Source organism: Sciurus vulgaris (genome assembly GCF_902686455.1).
Source record: "Sciurus vulgaris genome assembly, chromosome: 5".
NCBI classification, from domain to species: Eukaryota; Metazoa; Chordata; class Mammalia; order Rodentia; family Sciuridae; genus Sciurus; species Sciurus vulgaris.
Window position 1 is genome coordinate 170,053,848 of NC_136465.1, and position 24,976 is coordinate 170,078,823.

The 24,976-nt window shown below is 47.4% G+C and overlaps 1 long non-coding RNA gene across 1 annotated transcript; it reads right to left on the reverse strand.

Moving 5' to 3' along the window:
* Positions 1 to 17,415: 17,415 nt before the first annotated feature.
* On the reverse strand, positions 17,416 to 24,391 carry LOC306661998. The gene is made up of 3 exons (XR_013764024.1): positions 24,271 to 24,391; positions 20,734 to 20,762; positions 17,416 to 19,123 (listed from the first exon to the last, which is right to left on the reverse strand). It is a non-coding gene; the product is annotated as an uncharacterized lncRNA (long non-coding RNA).
* Between the last annotated feature and the right edge of the window lie 585 nt (positions 24,392 to 24,976).

Sequence of the window (24,976 nt, forward strand, 5' to 3'; positions counted from 1 at the left end):
CCCGCCCCGCCCTCGGAGAGGCGGGTCCCTTCCCGGCCGGCGCCGGCTCCGGGCGGGGCCCCCAGGGACGACTCCGCCCCCTTCCTGGCCTCACCCATTCCAGCCCTCGTGCGGACTTGACAGACAGACACCCGGGCCTGTAGGAGGGTGGCGGGCGGAGCCTCCGAGGCCAGGGGATAGGACTCCTCTCCCCATCCGCCCTCACCTCCGCCCGCTCCACCTTCCTCCGCGCTTCCTAGGCGGGAGCCCCGCCTTCTAGGGGCGTCCAACGAACTGCCAGGTTCCAGGACGAGGATTGACACGGACAACATCCAATCAGGAGCAGACGGCTCCGGGCGCGTAGCACTCGGGCCCGGGTGCTTTGCCCGAGCCCGGGAGAGGCGCGGCGGGAGTAAATTGGGAAGGTCCGGGGCTCTGACACTCCGCCCTGCGAGCTGTTTTCCCTAAGTCCTGCCCCACCAGAAGAACAGATATTAAGTACCATATATGGGAAAAGTGGTATTTTACATAATTATGATGGCTGTGGGGGCGGGCATGGCCTCAGCCCTGGATTCCGTGTGGGCGTCCCGAGTTCGATTCTGGCCACTGTCTCTTGCTGGACGCCGCACGCGGCGGTCTCCCAGCCCCGAACCTGGGCTCTGGCCGGCGCTCTGCCTTGGTCTGCCCCTCTGGGCTCCGCTTCCGCTCCGCGAGAGTACCCGTTCCCATCCTTTTAGATACTTGTTACACAAAAGGTTGCCTTGGTTTGATTTTTTTTGCTTTTGTTTTAGATAGACAAATTGCACTTCTTTTGATTTTGGTTACTGTGCACTACAAGAGGATACTTTTTCACTTAAAAATGTTTACATTTATCTTTGATCCACCTGGAATGTGTTTGGGGAAGAGGAAGAAATCTAGCAACTTAGTTATCCACACGCTCCCTCTTTCTCCACCGATTTCAGGTACCGCCTTCATTACCTGTTGCACTCTTGTATGTACTTGAATCGATTTCTGAATTGTAGCCATTCATTTCATTGCTTCCACGGTGGCTTTATGATACATTTTATGTCCATGAGGGCACATTTCTCAACATTACTTTTTCCTTGGAATGTTTTTGCTATTATGACTGACCTATCCTTACAAGTGAACTTCAGAAGAAAAAAAAAAAGTATCCTCTAAAGACAAAAGAAAGCTGGAAAAAAAGAGTTCCCATCGTAATATATACAGTTCTCTTCTGAGTTTATAAGAAAAAAAAAAAACAAAAAACAAAAACAAAAAAACAAATAATCCAAAAGAAAAATGAAGGAAAATAGGAACAAGTAATTTTTAAAAATTGAAATAGAGGACTCTGGATGTAGCACAGTGGTAGAGGGTTTGCCTAGCATTTATGAGGCCAAGACTTCAATCCGTAGAACCAAAAAAAAAAAGTCAATAAAAAAAGAAGTATAAATAGTCAATAATTATGAAAACTAGTCATTAGAAATGCAAACAGAACTGCATTGAGTGCCATTTTTCACCTATCAAATTCAAAAATAATAATAAAAGTGAAGTCTTGGCCAGATTTAGAGATCCAGGTGAGAAAGTAAATGAACCAATTTTACCTGGAAAAATCAAAAATCATCCTAAAAAAAAAAAATAGTTGAAGAAGTGAACAGATGGGCTGGGGTTGTGGCTCAGTGGTAGAGCCCTTGCCTACCATGTGTGAGGCCCCGGGTTCCATCCTCAGGACCATATATAAACAAATAAATAAAGATATGTCCATCTAAAACTAAAAAAAAATTTTTTTTTGAAGTGCACAGATATGGGACGAAAAGTTTTCTTTGTAACCTTTACAATCACTAAATTTTAGAAATAAATGTACATTATCAGAGATTGGTTGACTTTTTAAAAAAAATTTTTAGATGTTGATAGACCTTTATTTTACTCACTTATTTATATGTGGTGCTGACACTTAAACCCAGTGCCTCACACATACCAGGCAAGCACTCTACCACTGAGCCATAACCCCAGCCCTGGTTGACTAAATCTTGATACACCCATATATAGAAAAATACCCAATCATTAAACTTTTTATGTAGGTTTGTATTTATTGGTTAAAATATACTAAGTGGGCTGGGGATATAGTTCAGTAGTAAAGTATGTTCTTAGCATCCCCAGGTCCTGGGTTCAATCCCCAACACCAAGAAAATATGTGTTTTTAAATTATGTAAATATGCATATATATATGTATATGTGTGTGTGTGTATGTGTGTGTGTGTAGCTGCATGCCTATAATCCCAGCAATTCTGGAGGCTGAGGCAGGAGAATCAAAAGTTTGAAGCCAGCCAGGACACTTTAGCAAGACCCTCCTGTCTCAAAATAAAAACAGAAAGGACAGGGTATGTAGCTCAGTGGTAAAGTGCCCCTGGGATCAATCCCCAGTACCAAAAGGGTGAGGGCCTTACATCAAGGTGTAAATGGGGGCTGTGGACCTGAACCTGAACATGTTTTAAAAATTGCTAGCAGCTCGCACTTACCACAAAGCCCTGTTGACAATGACCATTTCCATTTTCCTCTGGCCACCAGCCTTCTAGCACCACTTTCTCCAGGGATCTAAGGCCGCCTTTGGCCGGGCCCTGAATTTTCTTCGCTCATCCATCATCCTATATTTTTCCTTTAAGTAAGGAATCACTCTCATGTGCTATCCAGCCTACCTCCGTCCTCCAAGAACCTGCACCCTTAAGAGTTTCTACTCCTATAATATTTCAGAAAAACATTTCATCTATTTTGTCTTACATATTAAAATAACAGTATAATTGGTACAAAAAGAAAAATGATTAAAATCCACAATATAGCAACTATAACCAACCTTATTATTTGCTTCAAACCTCTACACACATGCATTTAAAATAAAAGCAAGACACCCACACATATTTGGTCATCATCCCATTTATTGCAAATGTCAGTGCAGGTAAGTGAGGAAAGGATGGTCTTTTTCTTTCTCTTTTTTAGGGTAGTCTTTTTAATATATGGTTCTAGGTCAACTGTATATCCACATGGGGAGACCTGAACCTTAACCCTTACTTCACACCATTCATGAAAATAGTTTAGAATGAGTCAGAGATTCAAATATGAAAAGCAAACAATAGAATTTCTGGAAGGCAGCATGGGAGAATATTTTCATGAGCCTAAAATAGGCAAAAATCCCTTCAACTCTTGTTTAAGAAAAAGTAGCCAGGAGTGGTAGCACTTACCTGTAATTTCAGCAGTTTAGGAGGCTGAAGCAGGAGGATTACAAGTTCAAAGTTAGCCTCCGCAACTTAGGGAGGCCCCAAGCAACTCAGCAAGACCCTGACTCTAAATAAAATATTAAAAAGGGCTGGGGGTATTTCTCAGTGGTTAGGCACCCCTGGATTCTATCCTTGGTGCAAAAAAAAAAAAAAAAAAAAAAAGTATAGCCCAGAAAAAGAAAATTATTAAATTGAAGTTTCATTAAAATTAAGAGCATCTGTTTGCCAAAAGACACACTTAAGGGCTGGGGAGATAGCTCAGTTGGTAGAGTGCTTGCCTCACAAGCACAAGGCCCGGGGTTCAATCCCTACCACCACAAAACAACAACAACAGCAAAAATCTACTTAAGATCACACTTAAGAGTGAAAAATCAGACCAGAGCCTGGGAGAAAATATTTGCAATATTTATGTCTAACAAAGGATGTGTAACCAGAGTTTATCAAGATCATCTACGTTGCTGGGGAGTGATATTGGCCAACTTATATTATTATCCTGTGTATTGTGTTGTGAACAAATATGTAACAACAAACCCCTACGGTATGTGCAACTAGCTCTAAGGTACCAATAAAATAGTGCGGGGGTGGGGTGGCGGGGGAGGCAAAAAGAACATCCACGTTAGAAAAAAAGACAGCGGGGCTGGGGAAGCAGCTTGGTGGTAGAGCCCTTGCCTAGCCTGTGAAAGGCCCTGGTTTAGATACTGGCACCACAGGAAAAAAAAAAAAACAAAAAGGGGCGGCGAGGGGGGATCCAATTTTTTTACATAGGCAACCGATTTGAATGTGCACTACGTAAAAGAAATAACTAATTAACACATAAGCCTATGAAAAGGTGCGCAGCATCATTTGTTATCACAGAATGCAAATGAGAGCCAGGATGACAAGGCAGTATTCCCCAGATGGCTGGCTAAAATTAAAATACCAGCGTGAGCAAGGAGAGGCAGTGCCCGAGCTCTTAGAAATTACTTGTGGGAGTGGGAATTTTGACAACCAATTTGGGAAAGTGTTTGACTCTCTACTATAGTTTAATATGCACGTACACCCCAAGAGCCAGCAGTTCACCCCTAAGTCGATATCCAACAGAAAAGAGTATATCCAGCACCAAAGGGTGTATAAAGATGTTCTTAGAGGGCTGGGGCTGGGGCTCAGTGGTAGAACGCATGCCTGGCATGTGTGAGGCCCTGGGTTTGATTCTCAGCACCACATATAAATTAATAAAATAAAAGATCCATTTTGACAACTAAAAAAATATATAAAAAAAAAAAAGTTCTTAGAGCCAAGCATGGTGTGCACACCTGTCATCCCAGCAACTAGGGAGGCTGAGGCAGGAAGATCGCAAGTTCAAGGCCAGCCCCAACAATTTAGCAAGTCCTTCAGCAGCTTAGCAAGACCCTGTTCAACATGAAATCAAAAAGGCTGGGATATGGAATAGTGGTTAAGTGACCCTGAGTTACACCCCCAATACCCCGCCTACCCCCAAACCCCCACAAATTGTATACTTCAAAAGAGAAGCTTGATGGCATGTGACATATCCCAATATAGTTATTTCTCAAACTGGCTGAATCTCATGGACACACTGTTGAGTGAGAGTTTAGACACAGAAAGGTCAAGACTAAAGAATCCGACTTAGAATGGGCCCAGTCAGTCCCTAGTGATGAAGTCAGAGTGCAGTTTCCCTCAGAAACCAGGGCCCAAGGGAAGCTTCAGAGGTGCTGGAACGTTCTCTCACCATCCGGCTGGTGGCTACCCTGGATTTCTACATATGTGAAATTCACTGATTTGTACACTCAGGGTTTGGATGCTCTGTTGACTACAATTACACTTCAGTAAAAAGGAAACATGAAATAAAATCAGAGCCAAATGTAAACAGCTGGTGAAAATGGCTAAAAGGTACACAGGCGTCCTCTGCTCCACTCTTGGCAGCTTTCAATACATCTATGACTACAAAGTATTAAAAGTTACAATAACAGAAAGAAAGAAATTTGGATTCCTCTGTAGACATGGGTTTGTAGTCCTGCCAATTATTAGTCTCTTCAACATCCTGGGAGCTCATCTCCTGCAAAAATACTTTGAATTTCCTAATTTGTCAGCCTTCAAAACAAAAACAAATTGGAACTTCTTCTTTTCTTGTCTTTTTTTTTGGGAGGGGGGGGGTAGTGGGGATTGAACCCAGGTGTGCTGGGCTTACAGGCCTGCACCAGCACACCTGGCTCAAATTGGATCTTGGAACTTTCCGAGTTGCCAAAGCCATAGCTCTGATTGCCTTCCCTGTCCTCCCGGTCCCAGTCCTCAGAGACCTCTGCATTCCGGCCCTCAGATTCACATGCCCTCTGACCCGCTCTCCTGGAATCTGTCCCTTGGAGGCCAGTAAGCTGCCTCAACCGGCCTGGCCTTCCTAGAGGGCATTTGAATTTGATCCATGACATAGGCCCCACCTCTATGGATTTTCTAGAAACCCCCAGAAGGACCAGTCTCCTTCCTTGTTTCCCTTCAGCGATTGCTCCCTAGCCCCATGGCCAGGGTGGACATTCAGCTGGAATGTGCGGGTCTGGTTATTGGTCAGTACCAGGGCTGTACCTGTTGTGAAATATTTTAACAGATCTCTACCACATTTATTGTTTCACCAAGGGGCAGGCACTGTATTAAGTGCTTTAAGTTTTGTCTCACAGTGGTACTGTGGGGGATACACTAATATCATCCCCCCTTTTACAGAAAAAAGCACTGAGGCTCCGAGAGGTGAAGTGATCAGTCAAGTTCACAGTCTATTAATTGGTAGAGCCAGAGTTCCAGGCCAGATCTGTGGAACGCACAGGCTGGTCTGCACTGGCCACAGCTCTCAGCTTTCCCATCATGTCACGGTCCCCGCCCTCTTTCCTGGCCTTCCAGGCCCTCCCCCACCTGTAACTGCTCTATCCAGGCACGTGACTTCCACATCCATATCTCCCAACTCCAGCCTCATCCTGTTCTTCATGCTTTTTCTTCTTTTTTTCATTTTTTAAAAATTGTTGTAACTGGGCACGGTGGCACAGGCCTGTGATCCCAGCAGCTCGGGAGGCTGAGGCAGGAGGATCTCAAGTTCAAAGCCAGCCTCAGCATCTTAGTGAGGGCCTAAGCAACTCAGGAGACCCTGTCTCTAAATAAAAGATAAAAAGGACTGGGGGTGTGGTTCAATGGTTAGGTGCCCTTGGGTTCAATCCAGGTACCAAAAAAAGAAAAAAAAATCGTGGTAAAATACATGATATAAATTTACCATGTGGGGTTTTCTGGGTTTTTTGGTTTTGGTTTTGGTTTTTGTGGTGCTGGGCTGGAACCCTGGTCCTATACATGTCAGGCAAGCTCTCTCGACCATCTTTAAGTGCAGCTCAGTGGCATTGCAGTCATGTTGTGCAACCACCCCCCATCTATGATCCCATCTCCAAAACTCTTCCTCTTGCATAACTGAAACTCTGCACCCCTTAAACAATAACTCCCACTCTCCCCTCCCCCAGTCTCTGGCAACTGCCGTTCTTTCTTTGATTTTGACTGTACTAGGCACGTCCTGTGTGTGGAATCATACAGTGACAGCCTTATTCTCTAGCACAATGTCCTCAAGGTCCGGAATTCTCTTTTTTGGGGGGGAGAGTACTAGAGATTTTACCCAAAGGGTGCCGAACCACTGAGCCACGTCCCCTGTCCTTTTTATTTTTTATTTTGAGACAGAGTCTCACTCGGTTGCTTAAGGCCTCACTGAATTGCCGAGGCTGGCTTTGAACTTGCAATCCTCCTGCTTCAGTCTCCTGAAGACTGGATTACAGGCGTGCACCAGCAGAATTACCTTCTAAAGAGGCTGACTAATATTCCATTGTAGCTGAATACCACATTCTGCTTATCCATTTATCCATTAACAGACACTTGGGCTGCTATTGGGTTTTAAGTATTGGGGATGAGGCTGCTATGAATATGCAAATTTTGCTTTAAAACTGTGCTTTAAATGCTTTCAGTTATATACCCAGAATATATGCTGCATCATATGGCAATTCTATTTTTAATTTTTGAGGATGACCGTGCCATTTCCCACAATGGCTGTACCATTTTACATTCACACCAACTCTACACATCCCACATTCTCACCAACACTTGCTATTTTCTGGGTTTTAAAGTTTTTTCTTTTTCTTTTTCTTCTTTTTTTTTTTTTTTTTTGGTACCGGTGATTGAACCCAGGGGCACTTAACCACTGAGCCACATCCCCAGCCCTATTTTGTATTTTATTTAGCTGAGTTGCTTAGTACCTCACTTTTCTGAGGCTGGCTTTGAACTCATGATCCTCCTGCCTCAAACCCCCGAACCACTGGGATTATAGGCCTGCACCTCTGCACTGGGTTTATTATTTTTATTTTGAGTTAGGATCTTGCTAAATTTCCCAGAATGACCTTGAACTTGTGATCCTCCTGCCTCAACCTCCCAAATTGCTGGGATGACAGGCCTGCACCACTGCCTTCCATGCTGACACTATCTTCTTACACACAAGTGTTCAATTTCCACGAAGTTCAATTTGTCCATTTTTTCTAGCCCACATGATTTTTTATTCTGAAATAATACATCCTGCAGTGGACGTAGAGTATCTTTGAAGGATATGTAAGAAGTGAGTAGCTGGGTGTGGTGGCCCATGCCTATAATCCCAGTGACTTTGGAGGCTGAGGCCTGAGGATCACAAGTTCAAGACCAGCCTTAACAACTTGGCAAGGCCCTAATTTAGTGAGACCCTATCTTAAAAATAAAAATATCTGGGAATGTGGCTCAATGATTAAGCATCCCTGAGTTCCATCCCAATACCAAAGAAAAAAGTAAGTAAACCCGGCCCGGTGGCCCACACCTATAATTCCAGTAACTCCAAAGGCCGAGGCAGGAGGATTGCGAATTGAAGGCCATCCTGGGCAATTTAGGGAGAACTTGCCTCAAAATAAAAAGGACTGTGGGGCCAGGTGTGGTGGCACATGCCTGTAATCCTAGCGACTGGGAAGGCTGAGACCAGAAAATCTTTGAGTTCAAAGCCAGCCTCAGCAAAAGCGAGTTTCTAAGCAGCTCAGTGAGAGCCTGTCTCTAAATAAATACAATATAGGGCTGGGGATGTGGCTCAGGGGTCGAGTGCCCCTGAGTCCATCCCCCGAACCAAAGCAAACTAACAAACAGGACTGGACGTATTACTCAGTGATAGAGCACGCTGGGGCTTAATCTCCAGTACCACAAAAAATAAAAAATAAAGAGTAAACGAATAGTGTTGGTCGTTCTTAGAACTGGGTAGCTGGGAAATAAGGGTAGGAGGGAGGAGGAGGGAGAGTTTTACTAAAAAACTTTTTACTTTTTTATCTCTTCAACTTAGACTCTGTAACCCCGGCTACTGGGGAGTCTGAGGCAAGAGCATCACAAGTTCCAGGCCAGCCTCCGCCACTTCATGAGACCCTGTCTCAAAATGAAAAGGGCTGGGGACGTTGCCTGGTGGCAAAGCTCCCCTGGGTTCAACCCCCTTACCAAAAAAACAAAAAATCCCGAACATACACTACAAATAAAAATATAGACATATGCTTTCTTGTTTTTTTTTTTTTTTTTTTCTTTTTCTTCAGTGCCGTGCGTGCGTTGGACCCAGGGCCTCGTGCGTGCTAGACAAGCGCTCCACCACGGAGCTACACCCCAGCCTTCATCTTTCTTTAAGTTAGACAGTAGTTTTAAAAGCATAAAGGAAAACATCGGGGTCACCGTGGCTCTATTGCCCAAGTCCAGGATTCTTGGCGCTTCCCTCTTGCTCCGCCACATTCTTCTCTCCAGCACAGTCCCCCCCAGCTGAGCCCCCACCACCCCATCCTGGTTCTCGTCAAACCCGTCTGCGCACCTGACTTCCTGCTCTGCTCCTGTTTGAGGCCCCGACCCAGAGGTGACTTTGTGCAGTCTCTACTCCGAGGAGGCTCATGGGGCACTGCCGGGACAGCCTGAGGAGGTCGCAAAGGTACAGGTGGCAGGTCGCAGGGGAGGGGAGCCGTTCCAGGCAGGAATGCAGGACTCAGAGGGGAGAAGACAGAGCGTGACAGATGGGTAGTGTCAAGAAGCTGCTGAGGTCAGGCTGGGCAAGCTGGCACAGGCCTGGGAGGCTGAGACTGGAGGATTGCAAGTTCAAGGCCAGCCTCAGCAATTTAGCAAGGCTTTGAGCAACTTAGCTAGACCCTACCTCAAAAAAGGACTGGGGGTGTAGTTCGGTGGTAGAGGCCCCTAGGGTTTAATCACCAGTACCAAGGAGGAGGAGGAGAAGGGAGTGGGGGAGGGGAGGAGGAGAAGGGAGTGGGGGAGGGGAGGAGGAGAAGCGAAGCAGAGTTTCTGGACTCATTCCCACTGTTACTGCAAGATGGCAAGGCCCCCAGGTGGTCTGCACCATATTGAAGTGTGAAAGGCCCTGGGCTTCCTCAGGTGCCGTGGTCTGGTTGAGGGGCTGCCATTCCATGGGGTGTAGCTTCGTGATGGGGAGCTTGTCTTGCGTGGTCGGGGCCCTGGGCTTGGTCCTTAGCACAGAATAAAACAAAACACATTCTAGAATCTCTAGGGAGAATTTAAAGCAGTGTCTTACAGCCAGTGGTGGGGGCACATGCCTCCCAGAGACTCAGGAGGCTGAGGCAGGAGGGTCACAAGTTTAAGGCCAGACTCAGCGACTTAGACTCTGTCCCAAAATAAAATACAAGAGGTCTGGGGACATAGGCCAGTACTGGAGCACCCCTGGATCCAACCCCAGTACTGCAAAATATCTATCTAACTAACTAACTAACTAACTAACTAACTAACTAACTAACTAAATAAATAAATAAATAAAGCGGTGTCTCAGCAGTGAGTCGGGAGCACTTGTATTTCTTTTTTTTTTTTAATTTATTTTTATTGTAAACAAATGGGATACATGTTGTTTCTGCTTGTACATGGAGTAACAGCATACCATTTGCATAATCATACATTCACATAGGGTAATGGTGTTTGATTCATTCTGTTATTTTTTTCCTCCCCCCCACCCTCCCACCCCTCTTTTCCCTCTATATAGTCCCTTCTTCCTCCATTCTTGCCCCCCTCCCACCCCCCATTATGTGTCATCATCCGTTTATCGGCGAGATCATTCGTCCTTTGGTTTTTTGAGATTGGCTTATCTCACTTAGCATGATATTCTCCAATTTCATCCATTTGCCTGCAAATGCCTTAATTTTATTATTCTTTATAGCTGAGTAATATTCCATTGTATATATATATATATACCACATTTTCTTTATCCATTCATCAATTGAAGGGCATCTAGGTTGGTTCCACAGTCTGGCTATTGTGAATTGAGCAACTATGAACATTGTTGTGGCTTTATCTCTGTAGTATGCTGATTTTAAGTCCTTTGGGTATAGGCCAAGGAGTGGGATAGCTGGCTCAAATGGTGGTTCCATTCCAAGCTTTCTGAGGAATCTCCACACTGCTTTCCAGAGTGGCTGTACTAATTTGCAACCCCACCAGCAATGTATGAGTGTACCTTTTTCCCCATGTCCTCACCAACACCTATTGTTGCTTGTATTCTTGATAATCGCCATTCTAATTGGGGCGAGATGGAATCTTAGGGTAGTTTTGATTTGCATTTCTCTTATTACTAGAAATGTTGAACATTTTTTCATATATCTGTTGATTGCTTGTAGATCTTCTGCTGTGAAGTGTCTATTCATTTCCTTACCCCATTTGTTAATTGGATTATTTGCATTCTTTGTGTAGAGTTTTTTGAATTCTTTATATATCCTGGAAATCAGTGCTTTATCTGAAATTTGAGTGGCAAAGATTTTCTCCCACTCTGTAGGTTCTCTCTTCACATTGCTGATAGTTTCCTTTGCTGAGAGAAAGTTTTTTAGTTTGAATCTATCCCAGTTATTGATTCTTGGGAGCACTCGTATTTCTAATCATTACTTATTCGGCAGTTGGTCCCTGAGTGCCAGCTACATGGCCCCCATCACGAGCCCCACACCCCCCATCCCCAGGACAGCACACAGGGCCCCTGGTCCCTGCCCTCTGCACCCCTTCCTGTCCTCTTGGGTCTTTGGGGATGTTAGTCCTTTCAGAGGCCTCTCTGGGTCCTCTCTCCTGGCACAATATCCTCCTTGGTGCTCCGACAGCACCCTGGGCTCCCTTTAGTCACACCACCAGCTTGTCTGCCCCAGACAAGGCGGCCACAGGCTTCCTGAGGACATGGTGTTTGCAACACCCCGATAAGTGTGTGTAGAGTGAATGAAGAAAAAAAAATGCTAATAAAATTAAACTAAGCACATACGTGAGAGCACTACAGCCGTGTAGATAAGCCCATTCTCATTGGTGTATGCCTGTGGCGTCACCCCAGATAGTGCTGGAAACAGAGCGATAACCACGCTTCTGCTTTAAGCGGCTTTATTGAGATACAATTCACAGGCCATACACCTCAGCCACATAAAGTGCATGATTCAGCTGGGCGCCACCTACTTGGTGCACATCTGAAATCCCAGCTGGGACGGTGGAAATGCACGCGGCACGCAGCTATTCCAGAGGCTTTTCATCGCCCCAAGGAAATCCATGGCCCCAGCGCTTGCGCCCATGGCCCCAGGCTTCCCACCCTGCTGGAGGCATCGGTGGTCCACTTTCTCTCCGGGCATATCACAGAAATGGAATCACATAGCACCCGGGCCTTTGTGTCTAGTTTCTTTGGTTTAGCACAGTGCTGCCATGGTTCACTGTGTGATGGCACCTGTCCACACGCCACTTGTTGCCATTACTGAACGACACAGCACGTCCTGTCCATGCACTGGTCAGATCCAGGCAGAACCAGCCTTTGGGATGGTGTCCAGCATTCAGACTCTGCGATACCATTTTCTGGTTGCCTTGCTTCACCTCCAGGTCACTCCTAGAGCATAGCTGTGTATATCCCCATTTTGCAGATGAGTAAACTGAGGCCCAAGTGAGCCACTGGGACTTGCCAGAGATCACAAGGTGTGAAACGGCTGAGTCAGAGCTCACAGCCCTCTTCTCTGCACCTCTGCCTCCCTCCCAGTCCAGTGCATGTTCCATGTCTCTCCTCCTCCTTAACCTACTCTTGGTGATGGCCAACTGTCCTATGGCCACCTGTCTTGGATACACAGAGGCGTGGGTGTGTGCTCAGGGAGGGAGGTGTCAGCCTTTATCTCACTGGATTGTTAGCCACAGGCCTGTCCCCTTCAGGCCTCAGTGCAAACAGGCTGCTTCCGGGTCCTGGGCCTGAGGAGTGGGGTGCGGATGAGGGGAGGACCCCATCCAGGGTCCTGGGTCACCCTCCAGGACAGGGGCCTCTCCCAGCTGCCCAGCACCGCCAGTCTTCCTATCCCCACTTCCTTCTGCTCCACCCCCACCATGCCCTTTCTCTGCAACCCCAGAACCACGCACACGCCTCCTGCATGGCACTGGTCACGCAGGGCTCAGCCATCATTTCTGCATCTGTTGCTCCAAACCTGTGAGCTGAGGCCTGAAGGTCCCAATCATCTTTGTGTCACAGGAGCTCACACTTCACAGGGTCTCAGACTTCAGTGGTGGAATGAAGGGATCTTCCTGTGTCATTAACAGTCCTACCTTGGATAGTGTGCCTTGTCCCCAACAACAGCCCCGTGGTGATTTCCTATTTAAAGAAGGAAAATCAGTGGGTCCATTCCAAGTTTTCTGAGGAATCTCCACACTGCTTTCCAGAGTGGCTGCACCAATCTGCAACTCCACCAGCCATGTATGAGTGTGCCTTTTTCCCATGTCCTCACCAACACTTATTATTGCTTGTATTCTTGATAAGAGCCATTCTAATTGGAGTGAGATGAAATCTTAGGGTGGTTTTAATTTGCATTTCTCTAATTACTAGCGATGATGAGCACTTTTTCATATATTTGTTGATCACCTGTATATCTTCTTCTGTGAAGTATCCGCCCAGTTCCTTAGCCCATTTATTTTTTTGGGTTCTTTGTATTTTGGGTGTAAAGTTTTTTAAGTTCTTTATAAACTTTGGAGATGAGTGCTGTCTGAAGTGTGTATGGAGAGAGGCAAAGTTTGCAAACACAGGGCTCCTAGATGGAGACAGAGCTGGGACCCAGTCCCCACTGCACTTCCCCTCCTAGGCCAGGAGTGTCCCTGTGAGCAGCAAGTGTCAACCTGGGAACCGGGCCTGAGGAGTGGATCACGTAGACACATAGTGGACAAGGGCACTCAGTGCCTCCCGAGCTCCCCTGTCCTGTGATTCCTTCATTAGATGCCACCTCAGGTCTCAAGAGAGAAAACCAGGCTGAGGTTGGAGCTCTGCGGGATAGATAGGCCCTGGGTTCAACCCCCAGCACTGAAAATAAAAATTGTGGGGATATTGGAACTTCCTGTGGCTAGCAGGTTGTAAAATAGTGCAGCCACTTTGCAGACCAGGGTGGCACTTCCTCTACAGTCAACAGTTACCACATGCCATCCTTTGAATGTCCCCTTCAAAGACAAGTTGAAACTGCACTGCCACATGGTTTTGGGAGGCGGGACCTTCAGGAGGTGGCTAGGACTTCACCGGGTCTGTATCTGGAGAGTGGGCTGTTCTGAAAGGGAGTTTGGCTTCCTCAGCTCCCACTCACTCCCACCCTCTTTTTCTGTCACCATGGGGTGCCCTCCTCCACCAGGTGAGGCAGCAAGAAGGCTCCCATTGGATGCCAGCACCTTGACACTGAGCTTCCCAGCCTGCAGAACTGTGAGAAGCAAATTGATTTTCTTTATACACCACCCAGCCAATGATATTCTGTGATAGCTGCAGCAAACAGACTTAGAGAGCACCTGACCTAGAACTTCTTAAGAGCGGAAGCACCTGTTCCACACAGAAACTCATACACAACACGAGTGTTTGCAGCAGTGTTGTGCATCATGGCCAAAAGGTGAAAACAACACAAATGTCCATGAACTGACGTTTGGATAAGCCAAACAGTCCAGCCACACAATGGAACACTACTCAACAGTAAAAAGGAAGTAATGACAGATGCTGCCAAACGGACGAACCTTGAGACACTGCTCGCTGAAGGAAGTCAGCCACAGAGGCTGCAGTACCTGAGCCCTCTTTCTGTGAAGTGCCAGGAGAGGCCACTCGCAGACACGGAACGGCTGCCAGGGTCTGTGGGGGGGGAACGGGGACTGACTGCTGATAGCCGTGAAGCTTTTTTTTTTTTTCCGAGTGGTGAAAATGTTCTGGAATTAGATCATGGGGAGGTTGAGCAACTCGGAGGATCTACTAAAAGCCACAGAATTGTACATTTTAAAAGGGTGAAGTTTATGGTATGTGAATTATATCTCAATAAAGCTATTATAAAAAGAATAAAAACAAATAAAAATGCAGTGACCTTTGCTTTCTTCACTTCCATGGAAACAGGCATTTGAAGACGAGAACCAACTGGTCCACCCCCACCCACACGCCATGACGGAGGGCTTGACCTGGCACGCCACCCAAAGCCACGCTAGGCACGTGTGACTCCATGAGGGCGCGTCTCTCAGTCTGTCTTCCCTTCGCAGTTGCATTTTTACCATGTGGCCTCATGTTCTGTGTGGCAAAGGACTTCGTGATCATAATGTCTTCCCTGCTGGGGGCGGGCCAGGTGGTGGGAAGCCGTTCCAAGATGGGGAAGCCATCATCCAAGGCTGCCTTGGCAACTGGGCCTAGCTGCAGGGGACAGCGTCACAGTGACATTATAGGATCTGAGCAATTCGGAACAAATGAAACTTGACCCCCAGTGCAAAGCAACTGGGACATAAAGGTAGGAACCTTGAGTCTGGCACCTAAATACCTTGGTTTGGATCTTAGCTCTACTATTTATTAATTGGCTGAAAATTAAAATTACATTGGTAGGAAACTTGACACGGTGCCTGGTACACAATAGGTGCCACACACAGGGATGCTGTCGTGTTTTATGGTTAGGTAGAAAAGAAGGCTGGCAGGGTTGGGATCATGGCTCAGTGACAGAGCACTGGCCTCGCACCTGTGAGGCGCTGGGTTCAATCCTTAGCACCACATAAACAAGGACCAGGCTCCAACTCTGCCACTTCGTCACTGTGTGATCTTAAGGTAATCTTTCGACTTCTCTAGACCTCAGTGTTTCTCTACCTGTTGGAAGACAATCATGTGGCCAGGTGTGGTGGTACACACCTGTAATCCCAGCAACTTGGAGGGCTGAGGCAGGAGGATTGCAAATTTGAGGTCACCCTGGACTATTTGGTCTCAAAATAAAAATAAAAAGGGCTGGAGATACAGTCATCGAACACCCTGGTTCAATCCCCAGTACTGGAGAGAGGAGGAAGAAGCAGGGGAGGAAGGGGGGAGGGGGAGGGGGAGGGGGAGGAGGGGGAAGAAGGGAATGAGCGGGAGGAGGGGGAGGAGGAGGAAGGGAATGTGATTTCATGCATCTAACTAACAAGATTGTTTGATGCAGCTTATCTGGTTAAATGTGTGGGAAAGCAGTTTACAAACTCAAAAGGCCCATGTGTACACAGTTATTTTGGCTTATGGGAAGAGTGACTTGCAAGATTCTGGGGATAAGAGGAGGCTGTAAGCAACAGAGGTCCCGGAGACAGGGTGACAACCCCACCAACAGAGAAGAGGGGCTAAGGACGCCCTCCTCTTGCCCAAGAGCAGCTCCTCTACCTCCACATTGTCCAACCAAGGGAAGCAGGGAAAACAGCACTCCGCATCATTGGGCAAGGCAGGGAGGCCCCAGCCAGGGAGGCAAGAAGGGCAGGGTTTCTTGTCCTTGTCAACAGAGGCAAGGGCATCAGGCTGCAGGAAGGGTGCAGGACTAGGGTCCCAACCCTGCCACTCTTCACTGTGAACTTAAGGTAATCATTTGACCTCTCTGAGCCTCAGTGTTTCTTTGCCTGTTAGAAAACAATGATGTAGCCAATAACGTGTCACTGCCAGTCCAAGTTGAAGCTGCCTCCAGGAACTGGGATCCTTCTCTGCCTTCAGGCCCTCCATCAGTGGCTTCCCATGGTTTTGGAAGGACAATAGCAGCTGATGTTTATGGAGCAGGAAGGACATGCCAGGCATTTTCTGAGAACATTTCCATATACAGTTGGCTCCCCATATCCTCTGGTTCTACATCCATCTGAGGATTAAAAATATCTGCAATCCCAAGTACTGAAAAAAAAGAGGAAAATCTGCAGAACACTGTGTCTGTGCTGAACATGTACAGACTTTTTCCTCATTATTCCTAAACAATATTGTACAACTGTTACATAGCATTTACATTGCCTTGGGTATGATAAGTAATCAAAAGTGATTTAAAGTTTTGGGGAGTATGTTGTATGCAAATACTATGCCATTTAAAGGCCAGAAGCACCCAAGGACTTTATTATCTGAGGGGGGTTCTGAAGCCACTCCCCCACAGATATCTCGGGATGACTATATTCTCTCCTATAATCCTTGCAACAGTCCTCCTACAAGGTAGGTTGCCTTAGAGTCTCCATGTTACAGGTAAGGTCATTGAAAAAAGGAAGTTTCGTGACTTGCCCAAGGTCACACAGCTATGAAGTAGCAGAGCCAGGCTTTGAGCCCAGGCCCTTTGGCTCCTAGGACAACCTTCTAGCAATGTCTCTCCTGTTTTTACCTCTGCCAATGGGGATGGTTGCTCAAAGCCTGGCCTAACAGCCAAGGAGCAGAGGAAATCAGGGCAGAGCATGATTTTCTAGGTCCATGATTTTCTACTACTACTACTAATAGTAATAAAAATCATAGTAATAAGAACTACTAATCTAGAGGTCCTTGTTGGTGGCATCCATCTAGCATGAACCCTGGAGGTCCTGGGTCCCAGGGTCACAAGAAGTGCCACCATCAGTTACCTGACTGATTATATTCCCACAGTGAACTCACTGCACACCAGAGAACTCATGCTGGACTCTGCAGCAGGTGCTGTATCCATAATGGAATAGAATTTTTTTTTTATCTCCAAACTTACTGTAAGAAATATATTTGACAATAAAAACGCACTCACATACATTAAACAAGTTTCCCCAAAATATTCTTTCCTTTTTTGTTGATTGTTTTTCTTTTGCAGCACTGAGGATCAGACACTGAGGGCTAGACAAGTACTCTATCATTGAGCTATGCCCTCAACCCTTATTTATTTATTTATTTATTTATTTATTTATTTATTTATTTTTAATTTTGAGACAGGATTTTGCTAAGATGCTGAGGCTGGCCTCCAACTTGCAATCATCCTGTCTCAGTCTCCCAAGTTTCTGGGATTACAGGTATGCACCACTGGGCCTATTTCATTTTTTAAAAAAATGCTGATCACAACATTGACTCACTAGTGGAATTCTATTGACTACAGCCTTTGGTAAGGTACTGCACCTCGATAAGCCATCTCATACCTCAAAACGTTGTTTTGGGGGGTGAGATGTGTGTAAAGCTGAGCACAGCATCTTGTTCACAGTTAAGAAGTTCAAGTGCGGTGCACTTAGGCACAGGCCTTTGATCCCACTGAACGGACTTGGGAGCACGAGGCAGGAGGATTGCCAAGTTTGAGACCAGCCTCAGCAACTTAGCAAGACAGTTCTAAAATAAAACAAATAAATAAATGAAAAGGACTTGGGGATGTACCTCAGTGGTCCAATGCCCTTAGGTTTAATCCCTGTACAATAAACAAATTAATTTGTAGTTTATTAATCTCTGATAGTGTCCTAAAATAATTTGGGGCTGGGGAGGTAGCTCAGTGGAGGAGTTCCCAGCGAGGAGGCCCTGGGTTCGATCCTCAGCATCACAAAAACAAAACAAAGTCCCCCACATCATTTATGGCGACATCTACTTGCTGGCGCCCGGTCACCGCCCGGCGCTCCACTTGTTTTAAGAGGCTCCCGTGGTTCTCGATTTGGGCATAAAAGCTTTTACAATGAAAACCTCCCTTCCACGCCAGCGCTGCCCACCCCTTCCCGGGGGAATGAGCCCGGGCCCAGGGGTAACTCCGTAACTCTTGCGTCCCCCTCCAGCAGGTTCACATTTACAGTGAGGCAGCCTAGGCTGAGCGGCCGAGGGTGGGGCGCGGGCGACTCAGGCCTCCGCCCCTACCAGCAGGAAATCCTGCTCGCTCACCGCCGCCAGGTAGTCCCTGAACCTTTCCTGCCCGGAAGTCCTGAGCGCCCCACCTGCTGACAGGTAGATTTGATTGAGCCCGCCCACTTCCGTTCCACGAACCAATCGAGCACGCGTATGCAAATTAACGCGAAGTCCCCGCCCCCCCGACAGCCAATGGTTGCGGAGGCGCCGCAGGTCCGCCTGGTCCCGGGGCGAGTGAGCGCGTGAAGTCTGCACACTTCGGCCCTGGAAAAAGACCTCGGGGAGCGCGGGAGCCAGAAAAACGAGGACGGCCGTAAACTGCAGAAGAGAGGCTGATGGCTCTGGAATCATGGCAACCGAAGCTTCAAGGATTGCTAGAGGCCATTTCGCTGAACCTCGCCATTGGCACTCTCCCTCCCTCCGCAATATTCCTGCCAGGTGCCAGGTGCACGCGCAGTCTTTGGTGAACACGGAGAAAACACCACCTGCCTGGCGAGAGAGCAGGACGTGGTTCCATCAGGAGAGTCAAGGTCTGGCCCTGGGTGTGGGCAAAGCCCCTCTGAAGTGGATTCAAGTCCCACCTCTACCACTTGTTGACTTTGTAACCTGTCAAATGAATCCCGCTTCTTCACCTGGAAAGTGGGAAGAATAACATTGTCCTCCTCGTTCTAACGCGAGGATCAATGTCGACAAGTCAAATGGGGGTGCCGGGTGCACATCTGTGATCCACGTGATTCTGGAGGCAGATGCAGGAGGATCGTAAGTTCTAGGCCACCAGCCTCAGTAATGTAGCAAGACCCTGTCTCAAAATAAATAAATAAAGGTCTGGAGGTGTAGCTTGTAGCTCAGGGTTTAAGGGCCCCTGAAGATGAGGAAGAGGAAGAAAGTGGCTCAGTGGTAGAGTGCTTGCCTGGCATCCGCAAGGCCCTGGTGTTCACTACCCAGCTCCCCAAAACCAACCAACCAGCCATCTCTTTGGATCTGAGTGCTGGTTTTCCCACTTGCTCTACGAACGACCTTGTGCAAACCATTGCACCCTCCGAGACCTATGACTCTCCACTTTCTTCAATGCTAAAGTAAGAATTACACAGGCTGTCGTTGGAATTCAATGAGGTAAGGGTTATAAGACAGCCTGGCTCAGGGCCTGGCCACTGGTGGTGACTATGGCTAAAACTAAGGGGATTCCTGGAACCCAGTTTCCTCATCTGTCTTCTACATATAAGTATGCCTAGCTGGTTGTCATGAGTTTTAGATGACTCGTGACACATGTTTATAAACAGAAAAACATCACACCATTGTTAATTAGTGACAGGGTGATGCTGCCAGCACAGAGAACAAACGTGACATTGACCTTGGCTCTGCCTTGGTATTTGTGACGTGACCTTGGGCAAGTTATTTCACCCGCTGAGGGGTCAGCTTCCTCTCCTGTAACGCCCCACCTTTACAGGGCCAGTGAGGCTTTGGTAAGATGGTGTGGAAGGCTATATGCCCTGCAGGCAACAGACCATTTATTTATTTATGCTACTGAAGATTGAACCCAGGAGCACTCTACTGCTGAGTGACATCCCCAGCCCTTTTATTTTGAAGCAGGATTTCCCTAAGTTGCTGAGGCTGTCCTTGAACTTGTGATCTCCTGCCTTAGCCTCCTGAGTTGCTGGGATTCCAGGCATGCGCCACTGCATCTAACACAACAGACTTTAATGAAATATTATTACTAGAAAATTTTTCTTTAATTGCCTGGATTCTTGTTTCCTTGGAATTTCTACTTGAACTTGGAAGATTAAATAATGAAGGAAAAACTTTCTCTTGGTGTTCATTAAGTACAAATATTCATTGAACAACTACTATGTATCAGATACTTTGTCCAAGAGGTTAGCAATTTTCTTGAAAAGAAAAAAAAATATTTTACAGATTATAACTTCACAATAACACAATAATTTTTAATATCTGAGAGTAATTTGCCTCCTCATTAACTTTTTTTTTTTTTTTTTGGTACTGGTGATTGAACCCAGGGCTGTTCTACAACCAAACCATACCCCCAGCCCTTTTTATTTTATTTACTTAAAAAGACTTTTAAATTTTTATTTGTTTAATTTTCTTTTTATACAGGATCTCACTAAATTGCTTAGAACCTCGCTAAGCTGCTGAGGCCGGCTTTGAACTGGCCATCCTCCTGACTCAGCCTCCCAACTCACTGGGATTACAGGTGTGCACAACCACATCCAGCTTATTTTTATTTTGAGACTAGGTCTCCCTAAACTGCCAAGACTGGCCTTGAACTTGTGCCCTCCTACCCCAGCCCCTGAGTAGCTTGGACTGCAGGCATGCCACCATGCCTGATGATCATTAATCCTTTCAGAATTTTCCCTTGCAAATAAACTTCAGGATCATTTTGTCAAGCTTACTTACAGGCGTTTGGAAGCTGGAGGAAATGTATGCTAGAAATCGAACAAAAAATTGGTATCAGTAAATTATTGTATAAAGAGTGGGACATTGGGTTGGGGTTGTGGCTCAGTGGTACAGCACTTGCCTGGCACGTGTGAGGCCCTAGGTTTGATCCTCAGCATCGCATATAAATAAATAAAGTTCCATCGGCAACCCAAAAAGTATTTTAAAAAATAAAAAGAGTGGCACAGGCCTGTAATCCCAGCAATTTGGGAGGCTGTGGAGGAGGATCACAGCAACTTAGGAGGCTGAGACAAGAGGACCACAAGTTTAAGACCAGCATCGGCAGCTTTAGCAAGACCCTCCTCACCATCTTAGGGAAACACTGTCTCAAAGTAAAAAAAAAGGAAGGGACCAGGGATGTTCTTAGTGTTCTTCGTGGTCAGTGCCCCTGGGTTCAGTCCCAAGTACCAAGTAAGTAAAGAGGTTTGCCAAATCAATAAGAAAATAATTTTTTTGAGGTGCTACAGTGGATCCAGGGCCTTACACATTATAGGCAAGTACTCTATCACTGAGCTATACTCCCGGCCCCTTAAAAAATCTAGTTTTTAAAGTGGGTTAGGGAAATGAATGGGCACTTTGCAAATTTTGTCCGGGGGATACCAGGGATTGAACAGAGGGACAGTTAACCACTGAGCCACATCCCCAGCCCTTTTGTATATTTTATTTAGAGACAGTGATTCACTGAGTTGCTTAGGACCTTGCTAATTGCTGAGGTTGGCTTTGTTCTTACGATCCTCCTGCCTCAGCCTCCAGAGCTGCTGGATTATAGGTGCATGCCACCATGCCTGGTACATGCATTTTCAAAGGCAGAGATGAGCAGTAGAAGAGACAGGACCCCCCCAAAGCCTAAAATACTGATCTCTCCAGAAAAAGCTGGTCAGCCCCTGACATGGAGATCTCTGGCAAAATATATAATGCATGTATTATGTTATATATTCTCATATTGAAGAGGGAGCCCTGGCAGGGGGCAGTGAGGGGCTGGGGCGTGGTGAGGACAGACACAGCGTCCTCTCCATCCTTTTTTATGTTTTGAGTTTTTATAATGGGCCTCTATTATTTTTTAACTTTGGGGGGTGCTGGGGATTGAACCCAGGGCCTTGTGCATGGGAGGCAAGCACTCTACCAACTGAGCTATATCCCTAGCCCCAGGCCTCTATATTTTTTAGAAACATACTTAAATTTAAAATTAACCATGAATCATGTAAAATATAATCAATAACACATAATAAAATGTAAAGTTAATTTTTAATCCTGTGGTTGAGGCCTTGCCTGCTGTAGGAAGGCCACGTGCTGAGTGTAACCTGCTATCTGCGGATGCTGGAATTCACCATGGGAATTCTCAGATCACCGGGGAAAATTTCCGAGCCCCAAGAAAGGTCGCCTCTGAATGGAGTGGCCATCCAGTGGACCAAACAGTCTCAAAGTCACTTCACTCTGAAGTCATGTTCTATGGGAGGAAATGACCTCAATTTGGAAGTCCTTGGGATGGATTTCCCTTGGCATCAGAGGTATTTAGGGACTTGGGGTGAGTCACTCCTCCCCACTGGGCTTGCTGGGCCACCGGATAAAGATGAATACCTCACGAAGGAGCAACAGCTGCCCCTCCCCTCCCCCAGCGCCTTTCCTGGCTATCCACCACCTGGCTGGCCAGCCAGCCAATCCACTCCCAGATTCCTCCAGCTGTCCTAGGAGGCCTCTGGCCTTAGACTTTTCCGTACATGAGCCAATAAATTCCCTTTTGATCTCAGACATTGGGGTTGGGGTTCTGCTTTTGGGGTGGCAAACATCTGGGAACAAAGTACTGGGGTCCCCAGGGGTCAATAGTCACTGTGTCTATCCAGGGACTGTGAGGAAGTATGAGAGGCTGACCTGTCCTCAGTCCAGGGACATAGGCAGCAAGGGCTGCCTGTCACAATGATCTAGAGCAGCATCTTGGACATTTGGGATCCCTTGGGTCTCCTCCCTGGGGGAACATCGGGGGAAGCATAATCACCTGAACTAAGGAGGAACCCCAGATCCAGAAAGAGGACCTCACTTACCCGAGGGCACCCAGACAGGCAGAGCTGAAACTAACCCAGGCGCTTGGCTCTGCCCGGCTCTGCCTGAGATTGCAGCCAACACGTGCTGGGCATGGCTTGCTCACGTGTCCCACCCGAGACCCCAGGGGGATGATGAGCGTGACAACTGCACCTTACGGTTGAGCAAAGCGGGCTCCAGGCGGGTGGGGAACACAGCCCAGGCCACAGGGCCCGGAGGCACCAGGCCAGACGTGCAGGGGAGCCTGGCCCCAGGCTCCGAGTTCGCCCTTCACGCTCCCAGCTGCGGCGCATGAGGGCGGACAGGAGCAGGGCTTCTGCTTGTCCTGGCCCATGTGGCCGACTCAGGCCAGTCTGTGTGGGGGTCCTGCACTGCTCATCCCAGCTTTCCCACAAGGCCCCTGCCCGAGTCACTCCAGGCAGCCTTCCTGAAGAGCCTGCAGAGCTCACTGGGACTCTGCTCAGAGGAGGGAGTGGGGGACTAGCGGGGGGCTCAGGGCTTCTTCGGGGTGCGCTCCAAAACACTGAAGGTAGCATCCCAAGAGATGCTGGTACCGCCATGTGTCTAAAAGCCTTATTCATATTTAGCCAGAGGTGGACTTGACCCAGGTGCTCACTGACAGGTGAAGCAACCGGCTCTTTTCACCCAAGGAATATAGGATTCGGCTTTCAGAAGGAAGGGGATTCTAACACCTGCGGCAGCACGGGTGGCCTTTGAGGGCGTTTTGCTAAGTGAAATAAACCAGCTCTCAAAAGATGTCCCCTGTGTGATTCCACACTCAGGGGCCGAGCACAGCCAAGTCACACAGATGGAAGCAGACTGGCGACAACCAGGGGTCAGGCAGAAAGGAAACGGGGTTCGGGACACTGAGTTTGTCTTTTCCTTTTCTTTTTTCTTGGTACTGAGAGTGGAGGCCCCAGGAGCTCCACCACCAAGCTACATCTCCAGCCCTTTCATTTTTTTATTTTGAGACAAGGTCTTGCTAAATTGCTGAGGCTGGCCTTGAACTTGTGATCCGCCTGCTTCAGCTTCCTGAGTCTCTGGCATTACAGGCATGAGCCTCGCTATCTGGTTGAGGTGGGACTTAACAACTTTTTAAGGATATAGTGCTCAGAGCAGTGTCTGAAACAAGAGAAGCCCTTGGGACGTCGTTATTTTTACCCTTTGCAGCAGGACTGGATGGGAGGAGGAATTGATGTTTCTCTTTAGGTTCTCCGTCTCTTTCTCCAAGATTCACCAACTGAGGGTCCTGGGTGATTCGCACTCCAAGCCTCAGGATCGGGGAGGGGAAGAGATAAGAGACTGCAGAACAGAGTTCTTTTGCAGTGCTGGGGATTGAACCCAGGGCCTTGTGCATGCAAGACAAGCACTCTACCCACTGAGCTACATCTCCAGCCCCTGGACAGAGTCCTTATCCCAGGCTGCCCCAGTGCCACTCTGACTTCCAGTCGGTTAGTTTACCTCTCTGTGTCAGTTGGCTCCTCTGTGAAAGGGGTCAACTCCTGACTGTCTCACTGAGAAAAGTGAGGATTAAGAGGAAGGTGGCCACATCTCCACCTCTCTCTTCTTCCATGAAGCTGTGACCAGGGCCGGAGCCCGATGTCGGCTCCCTGTCCAGGCCACTGCTCGTTTGTGAAGGACCAGAGAATGCTGTCTGCAGGGACTGCCGCTTCCTCCATGTAACCAGGATGAACGTCCTCAACAAAAGGCCACCGGGCCTTCAGTGTTTGCAAAGAGACTTTGCCCTCCTTTCGGGAGCTGCAGTTGGGGGGTTAGGAGCTGCCCAGAGCCATACATATTGAGGCGCAAAAGTGAAACCAAAAATGTGTTTGCTGTGGGATGGAAGTTGACCCCGGGGCTGTAAGGAAACCACACGTCTGGGGATGCTCTGGAATGTTCCAAACTGCCAGGGTAAGGAAAGGGTCCCAGGGCCCAGTGGGCAGGGTGGGGTGCAGGAGGCAGGACCTGGACTCTGCCCCGGGGGACCCTCCTCAGTGGCTGGCACCAGAGGCCCTGTGTCCTCAGGACCTCAGACAGCAGGAGACGCGCATCACGCATGTGCCTGCTGCACCTTGCTTTGGCCCTGCCCCCTGCCTCTTCCTGCCCCTGCTCCTCTACCTGTCTAGAACACCTTGTCTGGAACACTTTTTTTTTTTTTCGATATCGG